The 16,220-nt window shown below is 46.0% G+C and overlaps 1 protein-coding gene across 6 annotated transcripts in view; it reads right to left on the bottom strand.

Moving 5' to 3' along the window:
* Nucleotides 1-16,220, bottom strand: part of FOXN3 (forkhead box N3) — a 398,912-nt gene that overhangs the window by 268,416 nt on the left and 114,276 nt on the right. The window lies entirely within an intron of this gene.

The following is a 16,220-nucleotide window of genomic DNA, read 5'->3' as shown; positions in this document are numbered from 1 at the left end:
CAGTGGGTTTTTTGGTTTGTTTTTTACAGACTGATTCTTGAGGTAGAATATTGGGGTAGTCTGCATCTCATTAGCTTCTTTCATTTCTGTAAATTATGCACACACATACAAGAAAGTTTCTACCAGCTGCCTCCAAATGAGTACAGCGTTGAGCACCACCGAGGGTGTGGGCAGGGAGAAGCCAGCAAGCAAAGGCAGGGCCTATGCCCCCAGGAGACTCCCTGGTGCCTGGACCTCGACCAGCAACCAGTGTCTCTGCTCTCATCACTTCCATTCATTTTTTCCCCTCCTTTTCATCTCTTTTCCTTCCGTGCCTGTCCCTCCTAAATCATGACTCGGCTCACTGAGGCATACAAGTGCCTCTGCTGAAAACAAGCAGACATGGGAGCAACCAATGTATTCAGCGCCCCTGGGAGCAGCCATTTTGCTACCAAGTACGACTTGGCCAAACTAAGGGCACTCCACGTATTTCTTCTCTTTCTCATCTCTCTTCCAAATGAAAGCAACTATAGGGGATATGTTTTTGCGCCGCCAGGTTTCTATGCCTCTTGACAGCTCAGACAACTGTTTGACCCAAACACACAACATCTAACCCCACTGGAAACGTTCCTGCAGTCCTAAGGAAGGCTCGGTTCTAGGCACGTGGACCAGCGAGATGAATCAGGATCTTGTCCCCCAGGAACCCACATTGTAGGGAGGGGCACAACCCACACCAGCAGTTACTACACACTATGTTAAGTGCTGTAAGGCAGGTATGAACAGATATGAAGAGACACAAGTGTCCCCCGCTCCCAATTAAAGCAGACTCTTTACCATGGGATGGAAAATGATGGGGGGCTTCGGACAACTGCACAAGAATCTGACCACCCTATTTGAGCTCTTCTCTGCCCTTGGGAGTCTTCTCAGTTCCATTCTTGTTCCAGTCACTGTGCTGATCCCCTGGGCCACAGAGATCATTGGGGCGGGGGAGGATACACCCCTTCCACTACTCAAAAAACTAAGGCAGAGGTCAGGGGGCACATCTGTGTCTTCATGGACAGAATGGAAAGAATGATGGTAACTCTAGTGCTTGCGTATAACGAGACCATCATAGCGCCTGCACAAAATGAGTGTTAGTCAGCGTTTGTTGTCCGTGGTGGTGAGAGTCATGAAGTCAGAAGGATCTAGTCTTTCTGGAACCTTCCAGAGCCCCTAAGCACAGACAGCTACCTTTCACTGATCCCTACCTCTCATTGGCTCTCCTCAACCTGGAATCAGACACAACTCTTTGCTGAGGAAGAAAATGAGCATCGGCCCAGCAAGACCAACCAGTCCCCAGCAGAGAATGGTGGGCTCCTGGTGGTTTATGGGTCCCAGGTGTGTTTATCCCTGTCCCCCATTACTGATTCAGCTTGGACCTGTGGGGAGGGATCATGGTTTCATTACACGCTACACAAGAAACGGGGCTGGGTTCATGCTCAATGAATACAATCAGGAAATTTCTAATCTGGAAGGGACTCTTAGAGGTTATGTCCAATCTTTTCATTTAAAAGTACAAGTACTGGGGCACTTGATGGCTTGGTTGGGCGTCTGCCTTCCACTTGGGTCGTGATCTCAGGGTCCTGGATTGAGCCCCACACCGGGCTCTCTGCTCAGTGGGGAGCCTGCTTCTCCCCATCCCACAGCTGCTCCCCCTGCTTGTACTCTCTCTGACAAATAAATAAATTCTTAAAAAACAACAACAACAACAATTATTTATGAGATAATTTTTAAATATAGAAAAATTTAAAGAAAATGTAAGTAACCCCTAGTCCTACCACCTGAACTGATTAACCTTATGTAAACATTAAAAAGTAAAAATCACACAGAGAACAAGCTGAGGGTTGCCGGGGGTAGAAGGGAGGGAGAGAGTTGTTGGGTTATGGATGTTGGGAGGGGGGGTATGCTGTGGTGAGTGCTGTGAAGTGTGAACCTGCCACTTCACAGACCTGTACCCCTGGGGCTAATAATACATTATATGTTAATTTAAAGAATCTAAAATTTTTAAAAAAGTAAAAATCACAAATATACCCTTTTTTTTTGAGACAAAATAGTAGAGGAATGTATAAAAAGTTGCCTTCTCTTCTACCTGAATCCTCAATTTCCCTATTGTTTCCTGTGTATCCTGCTTTCGGGGAACTTAGGTGGCTAGGACTGTCAAGCATCTGTCTGAGGCTCAAGTCATGATCCCAGGGTCCTGGGATAGAATCCCACATAGGTCTCCCTGCTCAGCAGGAAGCCTGCTTCTCTCTCTGGCTCTGCCTTCTGCTCTGCCTACCCGTGCTCACTCTCTCTATCAAATAAATAGATAAAATCTTTAAAAAATAATAAAAATATGAGTATATATATACATGCACAGACATACACACATATATATGACTTGATTTTTTTGCCATAAATAGGATCCCGCTTTCCTGCAACTTGCTTTTCTTCACTTAAGAAGGTGCTCCGGTCTGAATGCTTGTGACTCTCCCACCCCCAACAGAATTCCTTTGTTGAAATCCAAATCCCCAGTGTGACAGTGTTAGAAGGCAGGGCCTTTGGGGAGGGCTCCATCCTCATGAATAAAAAAGAGAGACGGAACAGAGCTTCCTGCCTCCTTCTACTGTGAGGGCACAGGGAGAAGTCGAGAAGTCGAAGTCGAAGTCCAAGCCTTCGCAGACCAGGCAAGATCCTGATTCCAGACCTCTACCTTCCAGAACTGTGAGAAAGAAGCTTCTGTTGTTTATCAGCCTTCCAGGCTCTGGTATTACTGCTTCAATAATGGGAGCATGCCAGGACACCATGTTGGACTGTGTTCTGCCCAGCACATTGAGAAAGAAGACAATGAACACAGTTTCGACCCCAGGATGCTGGCCCTGTGCTCTTGCCTCCATGCTACTTTCTAACGACATTGTAATCTTGAGTTTCTTTAACCCCACTGTGCCTTAGCTTTGCCACCTGGAACATGGGAACAGGTGAGTCAATATGTGTAAACTTCTTAGAATGTGGATGATACTCAAAAACTGTGTGCTGGTATCACTATTTACTTTTTCCCATTATATCTCTGTGCCCCGCCAACTCATCCTGTTTTCTTATCTCAGTCTAATTGATACACAGAGTCCTACTGGGTTCAGGTACACATCATAATGACTCGAAATATTTCTACATTATTAAGTAAATTTCCACAATTAGATCCAGTTTCCACCTGTTGCCACATGTAGTTAGGCAGTAGTACTAACTATGGTTCCCTATGTTGTACGTTACAACCCCATGACCTACTTATTTTGGTGGGATGCTGACCGTCGTGCCAAGGATATGTGCTCTTCTAATCCTCTGGGGATGGGTACTGAGGGTTTATCTGATTTGGGGCTATTGCTAGTATGAACAACATTACAATCCCCCTCATTCACCAGTTTTTGGTATTTCCACGAGGAAATCCACAGGATCCATTCGCAAGGACAAACCTGCAGGGTGTGTGCATATACCTTTTGACAGATGTTGCCAAACGCACCCCCTAGGTTCCCTGCCATGAACACTGAGGTGCCTTTTCGCCAACCCCTCTCCAGAACTGGATATTCTGAAATGTTTAAGTATTTGGCCGTCAGACAAATGACCAATGGCATCTCCTTGTTGTTTTGATTTGAGCCTCTTTGAATAATGAGTGAAGTTAAGAACTCTTTAATTTACAGATGAGAAGAGCAGAGACCTAGTGGTCCACTAACTGGCTTAAAGTCAAACTTGAGGGGGCACCTGGGTGGCTCAGTGGGTTAAGCCGCTGCCTTCGGCTCAGGTCATGATCTCGGGGTCCTGGGATCGAGTCCTGCGTCGGGCTCTCTGCTCAGCGGGGAGTCTGCTTCTCTCTCTCTCTCTCTCTGCCTGCCTCTCTGTCTACTTGTGATCTCTCTGTCAAATAAATAAATAAATAAATCTTTAAAAAAAAAAAAAAGTCAAACTTGAGTTAGCTGCAGAGACAAGCTGGACCCAATCTCAGGACGGTCCACCCGAGGCTGCCCTGACCCCCCCCCACCCCCCATCAGAAGAACATCTAATGACCTACAGCCACACTCCTTCCTTTTCCCTGTCCAGGGCACAGCTAGGTGGGGAAGGCCAGTTGGGCTCTCTGCAGCCAGGATTAGGGTCAGAGCCCCGCTAGGGAGCAGCAATCCCAAGGCATGTGTTTCCCCGGCCAGACAGGGACATCCCAGCCTGGTCCGCAGCCCACGAAGCAGGGCTGTGAGGCCCTTCCAGCTGCATCGGCGCTGACTGAAGCTAGCAGATAAAGAAAGCCTTGTTCACAAACTGCCTGAGGTTCCGAGATATTTTTTCTCTAGTTTATGTCATCCCAAGTGTTTCTTCCATCTCAGAGCAAAGTGGTTTATGCCGTGACTGGACGTTTGCATTCCTTTTTCTCCTCTGTGAAACTGGCCTTTTCCAACCGGGAAAGCAAGCTCCTCGGAAGAGGGCAAGAATCTCCTTCCATTACTGTCCGGTGCCTTCCCCAGCCGGGCACGAATGGCACAGGTGCTCCAAGTGGCGGGAGGATCTGAATCGGTGATCTAGACAAAGGGCTCGGCTCCTGCTTCTCCCCAGCAGCACGTCCACGTGCACCTCCCTCCAAGCCTGGCTGTCCTCACCTGGACGATGGGAAGGATACCACTGCCCGCTTTGCCTAACACACAGGAGTGTTGTAAACCAAGGAGATCATGTGCAGGACAGTACTCTGAAAACGGTGAAGCTTAACACCAACAAAGGATGCCAGTGAATGTCAATGAGCTGGTGACCATTCACTCCCGTGCAGGGAACTTTCTTGCAGGAAGCAGCCATCCTCAGTCATGGGGGAAGGGTCTATCCCGACACTGGGACATTCCAGAAGCTGTCCGTCTCCTGCCCGTGCACACCAGAGCCAGGCTGATCACCATGACCCAGAACAACTGAGGCTTCCTTCCTCTTGATGATACAAAAAATAGTTTATAAGCGCCTATGAACTAGCTGTTCAGCAAAGGGAACTCTAGTAACTTCACATTCGTTTGGCAGAATCAGGAAGCACAGTTCCACAAGCTGGGATTTCTCAGCCAACTGATACTTGTCACACACTAGAATTAAAAAAATAAAAGTTCTGAAGGAAACCATCCTGCAATTACTCTGTATCTTTCTACTACTTTCTAAATGAAAGAGTTAAAGATAGTTCAACCCTTTTCCTTATCCTGCTGCCACCATTCAGAACACCTGATTACCCTCCTAAGTCTAGAGTCCAAAGAACCTGTACTACCACTCATAGCTTGGAGAGTTTAGGCAAATTATTTAGCCTCTTTGGGCTTCAGTTTTTCTCATCTATAAAAGCAAAGAGAATCATAAAGCCGAGTTAATTGGGAGTGTGGTCACACTCAAAACACAAACCTAGCAAAGATCTACTTAAAGTTTAATGCTTAGCTTTGGAGAGAGCTATTTTGTCCTCTGAGACTTTTCTTAGTTCTTCCTAACTCCTGGTTATATTCCAGAGAGCTGAATTCTGATGGCTAAAGGGGTCTCTCTTGAGTGCATGTAAATTCCTTGTGGGGCCTTGGCAACATCACCAAGGCCATGAAGGAACTCGTTAGGTGGACAACACAAGGCCAGACCCCAGCGCTCTGTCCCAGGCTGGGAGCCTGGGGGAGACGAACAGAAGCACAGAAAGCACGGAGGCACAGACAACAGAGCCCCCGGGCCAGGTGAGTGAGGAACAACTTTCCTCTAGACAGCCAAACACACAGACAGACGGAGGCCCCCACCCACTGGGCTCTGTCTTTGCAAGAAGAAACCTTCAGAGGCCCACTGAGGAAAATGAAATCTACAGAGTGGTGTCAACACCAGGACGGCCCACAAGGAAGAGCCAAGAAGGGCAAACTAAGGAATTGTGGCCACTCTGGAATGTCTGTGTAGGAGGGGCTTCGAGGTAGCATGGAGTGGCCAGGAAGGGGATGGCTGGGGAGCTTCTTGGGGTGCTGCACTTGTACTACAATGAACACAGTGAAGGTCTGTCCGAGTGGCTTGTATCTGTGTGAGACAGAGTGTGGGGGGACTAGAGCCCCAAGCCACCCCTTGGTTCAGTCCCTGGAAAGGACCATACTGAAGAAAGAAGCCAATGCTACTTCCGGGGACGAGTCCATTCTTCTGAAGGATGTAAAGAATGTTGTTCAAGGCTGGTGAAGGAGAAGACAATCATTTTATTTTACTTTTTAAAAGATTTATTTATTTATTAGAGAAAGAGAGAGTGCAGGGAGGAGAGGTAGGAGCAGGGGAAGACAGAGAGTATCTCAAGCAGACTCCCCACTGAGCACAGAGCCCGGTGTGGGGCTCGATGTCATGGCGCTGAGATCACAACCTGAGCTGAAACCCAGAGCTGGATGCTCAACCGTCGGGGCCGGCCAGGAGCCCTGACAATCATTTTAACAAACTCCCAGTTTCTGACATGAAAAATTTCCTCCATGATCTTCCCAGATGTCAGGCTAGGCTGGCCAAATGGGAATTCCTTTGTTGACTTTCTTCTCCCTGTTGAATTCAGAGTTTTAAAATGTGATTCCTTGAACACCACTACGGGTTGACACCCACCCAAGTCAGGTTCTCTTGCCTCCAAAGGCATATTTCAAATTATTATTTTTATATAAAATATGAATTTGGACAAAATTTATAGTACTCTCCTACACTAAAAAATTCCACAAACTAAGTTTTTCTATAGCAAGATATATCGAAACATATGTCTCACACAGCTGCAGTACAGTCTAGAAACTCCAGCTAAGCTGTGACCATAAAATCTTACCATTTCTAAAGAACAGGCCCCATAGACACAGATTCTATTTAACTGAAGCCACCAATTCAATCATTTTCAGTCAATACAGTGTTTTAGCCATCGATATCTTTCCACTCATAAATCAGTAGCAATCCAGTCATTTTCGAGAGCCAAATAACTATACCATGATCTTATTTCTTGGGTTGTTAAAATGATCAGATGAGAGTCACTGCTGGTAAATCAGAAAAATGCTTGGAAATAAATATGAGGGAAACCTACAGCCAACCAATTGGATGTCAGGGCCAAAGGACCTGCCTACCACCTCTCTCCCCAGCCCAAGCCTTACAACACTTAAATCCTGATTTCCCCAGGTGCCCAGGGCTAGTCTCTAAGCACACTGATGTACGTGTCCCAGAAGCACTTGGATGTAATAGTCAATTAAATTATTAATGAAAGAACTATACAAATAAAAGCATCATGCTCTCTTATGTAGTAATAATTACTATTGTAAGCAATGCAAATTGAATAATAAGAATCATCAGGACAGCTCGGTGATAAGCTAACAATTTTCAGCAATCAAACCAAACATCTCTGCTCAAGCTGTTTAAGAAAATAAATAGCAGCTTGTTGACATTTTTGTTCAGTTAAGCGCACATATATCCAGAGGCTACTTATGTGTCCCAGATAGAAGAGCTAAGAAAGAAGTAGAGACTGAATGAAAGAGAAGTGAAACCAGTTACAATGGACGGTAATTTAGACATTCCAACGTCTTCAAAAAACGATGAATCCTATAAAGTGTCCTATGACAAAATTTATGTACTTATACACACACACACACAGACACATATATTTCCATGTACATATGCAGTACATGGATACACGATATACACAACGATAGATTCTTGTAATGCTAACATTTCAGTTATATTCACCAGAGGCGTCAAGTGAAAAGCCATGATAAAAATAGGTCCATCGCTATTTCAAAGCATTTATCAAGCACGTGATGACCTGGCACACAGTCACACACCTGTTAAAGAGCAGGTCATTCCCTTATTTACCTTTGTGGCCCCTGATGGAACATTCTAGAAATCATCAAGGCCTTGAACACAGCTTAGCATCACCCAGCTGTCTGCCAGTGCACCCAAGGCTGATTCGGGAGAGAGGGAGTCTACTGACTAGATCAAAGTAATCACAGCTAAAGTCTATGAAACTCTAAGTGGGGAGTGATGAAGACCTTCCAATAAGCACCACAACTAATCTCCTGCTTCTTTTTGTTCCCCTGGAGAATACGTATTCGATGTTAGGGAATGCTATCCTCTGGTACTCAGTGGCAATGCCGCCTCCCCAGCTTCCAGCAAGAATGCAGTCATGCTGGAGAGCGGGCTTCCCCACCTGCCGTCAGGTACGTTCAACCCACCAGCACGCCTTCTCCGAGGCTTGGAGTGTCAGCGGTTAAAAGTCTACCTCCGCAGAGGCCATTTGCTTGGGCTGCAATGACTATTTACAAGTGTCCTCCCCTCCTTCCTTGTAAGCTGTTACATTACCAAGGCCAATGTGGATGCCATTCTCTTTCAAGAGGTACCAACTTCAAAACAGCTCTTCTGACTCCAATGGAGATGCCCCTGCTCTGAGTTGTGATTGTTCCTTTGAGGCACATTCTATCTTATTAAATTCTCCGTCTTGCGCTCCATGGTTAGCACCATTGATGGAGCTCCAAGCTTTAAGCATTGTTACGAGTTTGGGCCCAAACGACTCAATCCCCTGTTAGCACCCAAATATCCACTTCGGGAGTTCCTATGCACATACCGGAGCGAGAGTAAATAAGTGTGGACACATACATATAACCAGTGTAGGGAAACAGCTAACGCGATCTAGCATGTGCCCTGGGGAGTCACCGCTCCCTCTGCCTTTGCTGAGATGGGGTCAGCCAGACCTCCACCGAGAGATTCATGTGTGACTGCGCATTCTTAATCTAGCTATGGGCAGATGCCTACTCATCTTTTCAAATGCTTTTTTTCTCCTCCTTAAACCAGGAAGAAAGTCTTAATTGCTGGTATGTCTCTAACACTTGCTAATCTCCTTTCTAATAAGAAGGATAAGCCACAGGCTGGGACCTCCCAGTAAACAGCGGTGGGAGCCAGCAAGGAAGGTACAGAGGGAGGTGAGAATAGCACCAACAAGCCGCAAGAGAGCTCAAGTCAGGGAGGTTCCCAGATCGTGATTTTGCACCACAATAAGATTTCAAAAATAGTTTTGGGGACAAGCGTAGGTTGCCAACTTTTTATTTTGCCAAGTAAGGATACTGAACTCACTATGTTGAGCTTATTTTTTCTCTTTGCCTTGGACCGGGGAAAAGTTCATCTTTGAATGCTTATTTATGCATGTTTGTCTGCCCTCTGCACACACATACCCCCCCCCCCCGGAGCCCCCGTTAGACTACACGTTCCAGCAGAGCACCTCAGCACTCCCTTCGCCTTCCACGCGGGAGACCCCCCAGTGTCCAGGAGCCCCTGAAACAGACCAGACTGGATCCGGAATCTGGGAATTATTATTTCTTTTCTCATTTCGCCTGAGAATGTTTCACATTTCCTTATCTTCCTTCAGAGAATTTCTGTGAAACACCTTTTCTAAGGTGATAGAACTACGTAGCCATCTGAAAAAAAAGTCCACACATTTTACATTGGATTCATTTCAACCCTTGATAAGAAAGTAGTCTATATGCTTCTAATGGAAATGAATTCTAACAAAAGGGTGTATTCACACTTTCAGCCTAGGGGCCTGACCTACCATGGCCAAGAACACATGTGCGAAGAATGTGAATCGCTTCCTTTGCAGGCAGAAGCTGCCAGGGGAGCAGATGACCAAAGACTTTCCATCCATTTATCTTGACACAAACCTACTTCCACAGCCAGCCAGGATGACCGCTCTGAAGAGAACCAACTTGCAGAGTCTGGACCAGAATCAGGGCTTTGAGCAATAGCTAAGGACTTAAATCAGCTTAATTTCTGAATTCTTGGAACACAAAGACCATCTATACTAACGTGGCCTGCACCGTGTCTACATTTGAAAAAAAAAACAAAGAAAGAAAGAGAAAAAGAAATCTCCCTTATCCCTCGAGACCAGAACGCTGTCTCTGTCTCTGGTCTCTCCATCCCTCGAAAACAGTTTGCAAAGGGCCTTTGACTTCGAGAGCTGTTTGTTGAATGAGCAAACCAATGGACTCCTGTATTTACCTTGTTACCTTCCTGTACCCAGAAATAACTGACTTAGAAATCTTTTATGTATATATTTTTTAAAAGATTTTATTTATTTATTTGACAGAGATCATAAGTCGGCAGAGAGAAAGAGGGGAAACAGGCTCCCCGGCTGAGCACAGAAGAGAGCCCGCTGCGAGGCTCGATCCCAGGACCCTGGGATCATGACCTGAGCCGAAGGCAGAGGCTTTAACCCAGTGAGCCACCCAGGCACCCCGAAATCTTTTAGATTAGTTCTCATTTAAATAAAATATGGATTTAATTTTTATTTGCTTATTTTTTAAAAGACTATGGCTTTTTAAAAAAGATTTATTTATTTATTTGACAGAGAGAGAGGGAAAAGGGGAGGCAGCAAGAGAGGGAACACAAGCAGGGGGAATGGGAGAGGGAGAAGCAGGCTTCCCGCCGCGCAGGGAGCCCGATGCAGGGCTCGATCCCAGGATTCTGGGATCAAGACCCAAGCCGAAGGCAGATGCTTAACGACTGTGCCACCCAGATGCCCCAAAAGACGGATTTTAATCACATTTCCAGTGGCCAGTCAGGAGCATAAATTCTCAAGCAGTAACAATGATCATCCTTTTAAGAGCTGCCATAAAAGGAGTATTCGCTAGCTGCCGAGCACTGTGCCCCGTACTTTATGAGAATGATTCTATTTCATTCTCATGCCCTCTCTACCAAGTAGAGATCAGTGTTCCCATTTTACGGATGGGGAAATGAAGACTCAGGTACCTTACATGATTTTCCAGGAATCCACAGCTCAGAAATCACACTCAAAGTCCTCCAGCTAGAAAGAGGAGAAAGACTGGAATCTGGAGCCGTGGCCCTGACATCCACTGGCTAGCTCTGGGAAGCCTGGGCCACAAAACTAACACCAATCCTGCCACAAGCCACAGCTTTTCTGGTACATGCACTTGAAGTGGTGCTACTAAAAAACCATGGCCTTCCCCTCTTTCCTGAAGCCAGGGGTGATTTTTACTGTTTCAAAGTCCTGTGCAGGCTTTATGCCTCCTCTCCCAGGAGCAATACCGTCGGCCCCCCAGGCCTGGGCCACACTACAGCTAACGGCCAGATTGAAAAATTGGTCTGTCCATTCAGACAAACCCAGCTCTCTCAGGACAGTTGGTGCAATTCAACAGCAGCCTATAAGGGACCAAGGCTCAGAACTGGTTTTAAAAAAACCAAGCTCTCCAGATTCCACAAATCTCTTTCAATTGCTTTAGTTTGTGATGACAACGGGACCAGCAAAGTTAGTGAGGAAGCTGCTGCCCCCCCCACGCCCCAACCCATGGTGTCTTCTTTGGGACTTTTTTTTTTTAAGATTTAAAAAAATTTTTTTATTTATTTGACAGAGAGAGAGAGATCACAAGTAGGCAAAGAGACAGGCAGAGAGAGGGGAAAGCAGGCTCCCCACCGAGCAGAGAGTCTGACAGAGGATTCAATCCCAGGACCCTGGGATCATTACCTGAGCCAAAGGCAGAGGCTTTAACCCACTGAGCCACCCAGGGGTCCCTGCTTTGTGACTTCTGTGGCTCTAAGCTTCCGTATGGAAAGAAAACAAACTGTAATTACCTATTCTCACCAAAATGATTGCAATAACCAAGGGAGATGGTAAAAACACTTTGAGGGGAAAAATATAAATAAATGCCTTCTAAAACTAAAGGTGTTAATATCATATCTCTTCCAAATCATACAGGTTACGACAAATTATACTGGTTACTTACAAGGCCAAACCATAGCTCCAGAAACTCTCTCACTCTGTTACATATATGGGAATTTGAATTTAATTAAAGTTTTCCAGGAAACACCTAGAGCCATTATGAAAGTTGCCAACTGGGCAGCCAATGGGAAGACTCCCGGTAGGTCTGTGAATCAGTCCTTGGGAGGGTTTGTGTCTTGTTTATTAACACTTGGGCCCCATTGATGACATAAGCATAACTCTCCTTGGTATTAAAGTAACTGGGAGTGGAGATTAATTGCCCAATTTTTAATTACATTTGGCCTCTCTGTACCCCATGTTGTAAGCGCCCTGCCTTACGAGGGCACCATCAAAACAAGCGATCTATCATCATGTATTCTGAAAGAGCTCCAGTATCTGCAGAGTATACGATCACCAAAATAAAGGGTTCTAGCCTTCTAAGAATCTACCGCACATGCACTCTTGGTGCAACTTTAAAAATGGCTTAAATAATGGGAGCATCACAGGAAAACATGTTGAACTGAGTCTGCCAACTTATCACACACCCTCCAACCCATCCAGCTGTCTCTGGACGGCTCTGAGGTCAAGGCATCATACTCCATTTTGAACTCAACTTTCTTCCTCCCTTTCTGGAGTCTCTCATTTTCTCCATTGTCTTCATTCAGAGGAAAGAAAGACCTCATAAATGTCATTTCATATTCCAAGCAATTTGCTATAGGCAAGTACACCATTACTTGGTACAAATAAATTTACATAAATCATTATTAGAATGTTTTATCTTAGCAACATTATTTGGTTCCCAGAGCACAAATTAAATGCATGCTTAAAGCAGAATATTTTAAAGTTATTCCTATATTGTTTATGAGACAGGATTAGAAATTTCCATCTAATTTTTCTTTCATAATGGAATTCCTTTAGTTTTCTTTGTACGTTTTGAAACCACATGTATCATTTTCTGGGGGGTTTCTTGAAGCAAGCAATGCACATTTGGCTCATTTTTCAGAAACTCTTCCCTTTGATTCCACGGGTTCAGTTCTGTACACTGATTAGCAAGGCCAGAAACCAGGGAAATTAATACCATCTCGTGAATAATGGGTTTTTGTTTGATATTATTCTGCAAGCAAACTGGTCCTTGCTTGTGGTTCAGCTTTTTTTTTTTTTTTTAATAAACAAATTTGTAAATAAGCTCCCTGAAAACAGAGCTCAGTTCCTCCTAGCTATTTGTGTTGGGAAGGAGCCTGCTTGAGTCAACTGCATTGCACATGGCAAGTCTTCACTGGCTAGAATTCTCCTCCACCCTAGATTTCAAAATAAAAATCTTTCTCCCTGCGTCAGATGTAGCGCCCAGTGTTAACAAAAGCTGCATTGGTAGATGCCAGGGGAGTGGGGGGGAAGGGACTGGCGGGTTCTGCTACTTGCTGGCTCTGGAGAATCATGTAGGGAGTCCTTGTCTCATCTTCTCATCCAGGTCCTAAAGGGCGAGTCTCACCCCTCCGGGCTTTAGCCCTCTACCAGCGTGTGGTCTGGGCACCATTCCCAAGCCGGTGTCAGGGGAGTGGGGCCCCTTGCAGTCAAGGGGATAATCCTCGAGAAGGATAAATGAGGCAAGATAGACCTGGATTCAAGGCAAACCTTTCTGCTTCTGCTTCTGCTACCTTAGCTTAAATGAGATTACGTGTACCTACTTCACAAGTTGGCTTTGAAGATTAAATGAAACAATGCAGGCAAAATCTAACTTAGAACATTGTGACTCAGAAAAGGCTCCTAAGCAGTAGCTAACATTAATCCTGAAGGATGACCAAGGGGGTCAAGCTGGGGTGATCATAATTTGTTGTCCCTACTAGGATATTTCTGGGTGTGAAAGGGAGGAGTGTCCGATAATTATGTTAGGTCAACTGGCAAATGCTAGGATGGTCCCAGGCATTCTGGGGCGTGTGTGACTACCCTGACCCCAGTTCATCACCATTCAACAGCTTATAAAGAAATCAGGTTAAAAAGAAAGAAGGAAGGAAGGAAGGAAGGAAGGAAGGAAGGAAGGAAGGAAGGAAAGAAAGAAAGAAAGAAAGAAAAAGAAAGAAAGAAAGAAAGAAAGAAAGAAAGAAAGAAAGAAAGAAAGAAAGGAAGGAAGGAAGGAAAGAAAAAAAAAAAGAAAAGAAAAGAAAAGAAATCAGGTACCGGCCATCTCTTACCTATTTTACAACTCATTCTACCACATAAGGCTCTTCCATACATTGTATCTGACCTTTCATAAGCGATGTGAAAAAAGGTACGGCTGGGTTAATTACCTTATAATGATGAATAAAGAACAGCACAGAAAAAATATGGGCTTTCCCACAATGACCCAATGTTGTCAGGGCAGGGGATACCCCAAGCATCCCTCATGCTCCTCCCTACTTCCCAGTATCTTGGCAACTAGAGGGTCATGTGACTAATTCTGGCCAATGGACTGCAGACGTGAAATTAATCTGAGTCACTTCTGGTCTAAGGCACTTCGGAAAGAGTGCGTGTTTTCGGTTCTTCTTTACACATCTTAGGGTAACCAGGAAGTCCCATGTTGAAACATAGGTGCCACAGAAGGGACAAGGCTTGGAACCTTTGATTCCACGGGTTCAGTTCTGTACACTGATTAGCAAGACCCAGCTGTAGGACAGCCACACTGACAATCCAATTCTGGGTGAGTGAGAAATAAACTTCCGTTGTACTGACCCTGAGATTTGGGGAGTCCTCTTCATGCTGGCATACCACAGCCTGCCCCGGCTCAGCTAGCTGGTAGGAGTAGGAACCCATATCTCCAACTCTGACCATAGTTTTCCACTCAACAATATCATAAAGTCCCACCAGACTGGGAAAATACTGCCAAGGTCAAATGGCATGACTTACTCGTGCTAAGTCTTCAGTGCTTACTTGATTTAAAACAAAATATTTATTTGGTTAAAATAAGATAGCTCAGGGGCGCCTGGGTAGCTCAGTTAGTTCAAAGCATCCAACTCTTCGGTTTCAGCCGAGGTCAGGATCTCATGGGTCTTGAGATGGAGCCCTGCTGGGCTCCTCTGCCCAAAGGAGAGTCTGCCTGAGGATTCTCCAGGATTCTCTCCTCTCCTATGCAAATCCTACTTGTCCTTCATTCAATCACATTTTCTTTGTGGGCCAAAATATTCCACACCTCAAATTTTGCAAACACTCATGCCACACAATTGCCTAGGCAATCTGCTAGGATGACAATTTTTTTTTTGCCGCAGAGGGTCGAAAAGTAAATATTTTTTTATTTCTGCTGCACTTACTCGCTTCTGCCAGGGTGCCAAGACTCCCTAGACAATCCGCAAATGGACAGGGCTGTGTTCCAGTACAACTTTATTTAGGGACACTGAAATCTGAATTCCATTTCATTTTCACATGACACAAAATATTACCCTTGTTTGAATTTTGCCCAACCATTGCCCAACCATTGGACAATGCAGAAACCCTTCGCAGCCTGTCTGCTGCCCAAGAACATGCAGCAGACCCACCCGGCCAATGGGCAGAGATCAGTCCCTGCACTAGGCTCTGAAGACAAACGCCCACCATCACTTAGGCATCGCTTTAGGGGGAAGAGAACACAAAGACTTAGTCTAGTTCTGCTTCCTGGTGGCTGGCCATCCAGGGCTCCAATTCCAAGGAGGCCTTGGTCCTGGGTCGGCAAGATTAGCACCGGGGCAGGCTGAGGCAGGCGGACCAGAGTCAGGACAGGCCTGACAGGATGGGCAGGAGTCTTGGCAAGCCACTCTCAGCAGCACCTTTAAGACCCAGGGCAGTGAAAGCCACCACCGCTTTATCCAGCAGAACTGGAAGAGAGCTAGGTGAGGGCAGGATTTGCGGGGCTCTCCCAGAATTAAGCAGGGCTCTTGGCTCCCCATCCCTGACCGTGGCCCCTGTTTCAGCCTTGGGACCCTCACTGAATCTGGCTTTCAGAACTCTCGGCATCGACTCACAGATTCATGTCTTTGGCTTCTGCTTCCTCCCCTTCAACCTCCCGACTCTGAATGGTGCTTTGTGAATCACCAAGGTACTGACCTCACACAGCCTCTGGTTTATCCCTGAGGCCTTGTCAAGCCACACCTGCCAGGCTGAGCGTGGCAGGCAGTGGGCAGGTGTGTAAGAGAAGAGTAAATAATCAGGTAGACAGGCAGAGGCCAGATGTGGACAGGACCGAAGAAACAGAAAAGGCCAGTCCGGTAGCAGTCAAGCCAGGAGCGTGGCAACGATGACCACTGTCCCTGGAGGAAGCTTCTAGCCAAGGCCCTCTGTAACAGGGCAGGTAGAATCTCCCCAAGGGAACCCTCAGGGACCCTGGCTCTGAGGGGGAAGCTGGCTCTGGCCAGAACAGAGGATCAGGGTCCTCTGACCCCTGTCTGCCCCACCCACCCAGGGCCCCGACTATCCAGGCTCACGGTGGGCTCATTCCCACCTACCTATCCAGGCACCGTGTTGCTCCTCTTCCCTTGGCCAGGCCAAAAGATCCACAGGA

The sequence above is a fragment of the Mustela lutreola genome, chromosome 7 (genome assembly GCF_030435805.1).
Source record: "Mustela lutreola isolate mMusLut2 chromosome 7, mMusLut2.pri, whole genome shotgun sequence".
In the NCBI taxonomy this organism is placed as follows: Eukaryota; Metazoa; Chordata; class Mammalia; order Carnivora; family Mustelidae; genus Mustela; species Mustela lutreola.
This window is presented reverse-complemented; position numbering and strand designations above follow the sequence as displayed.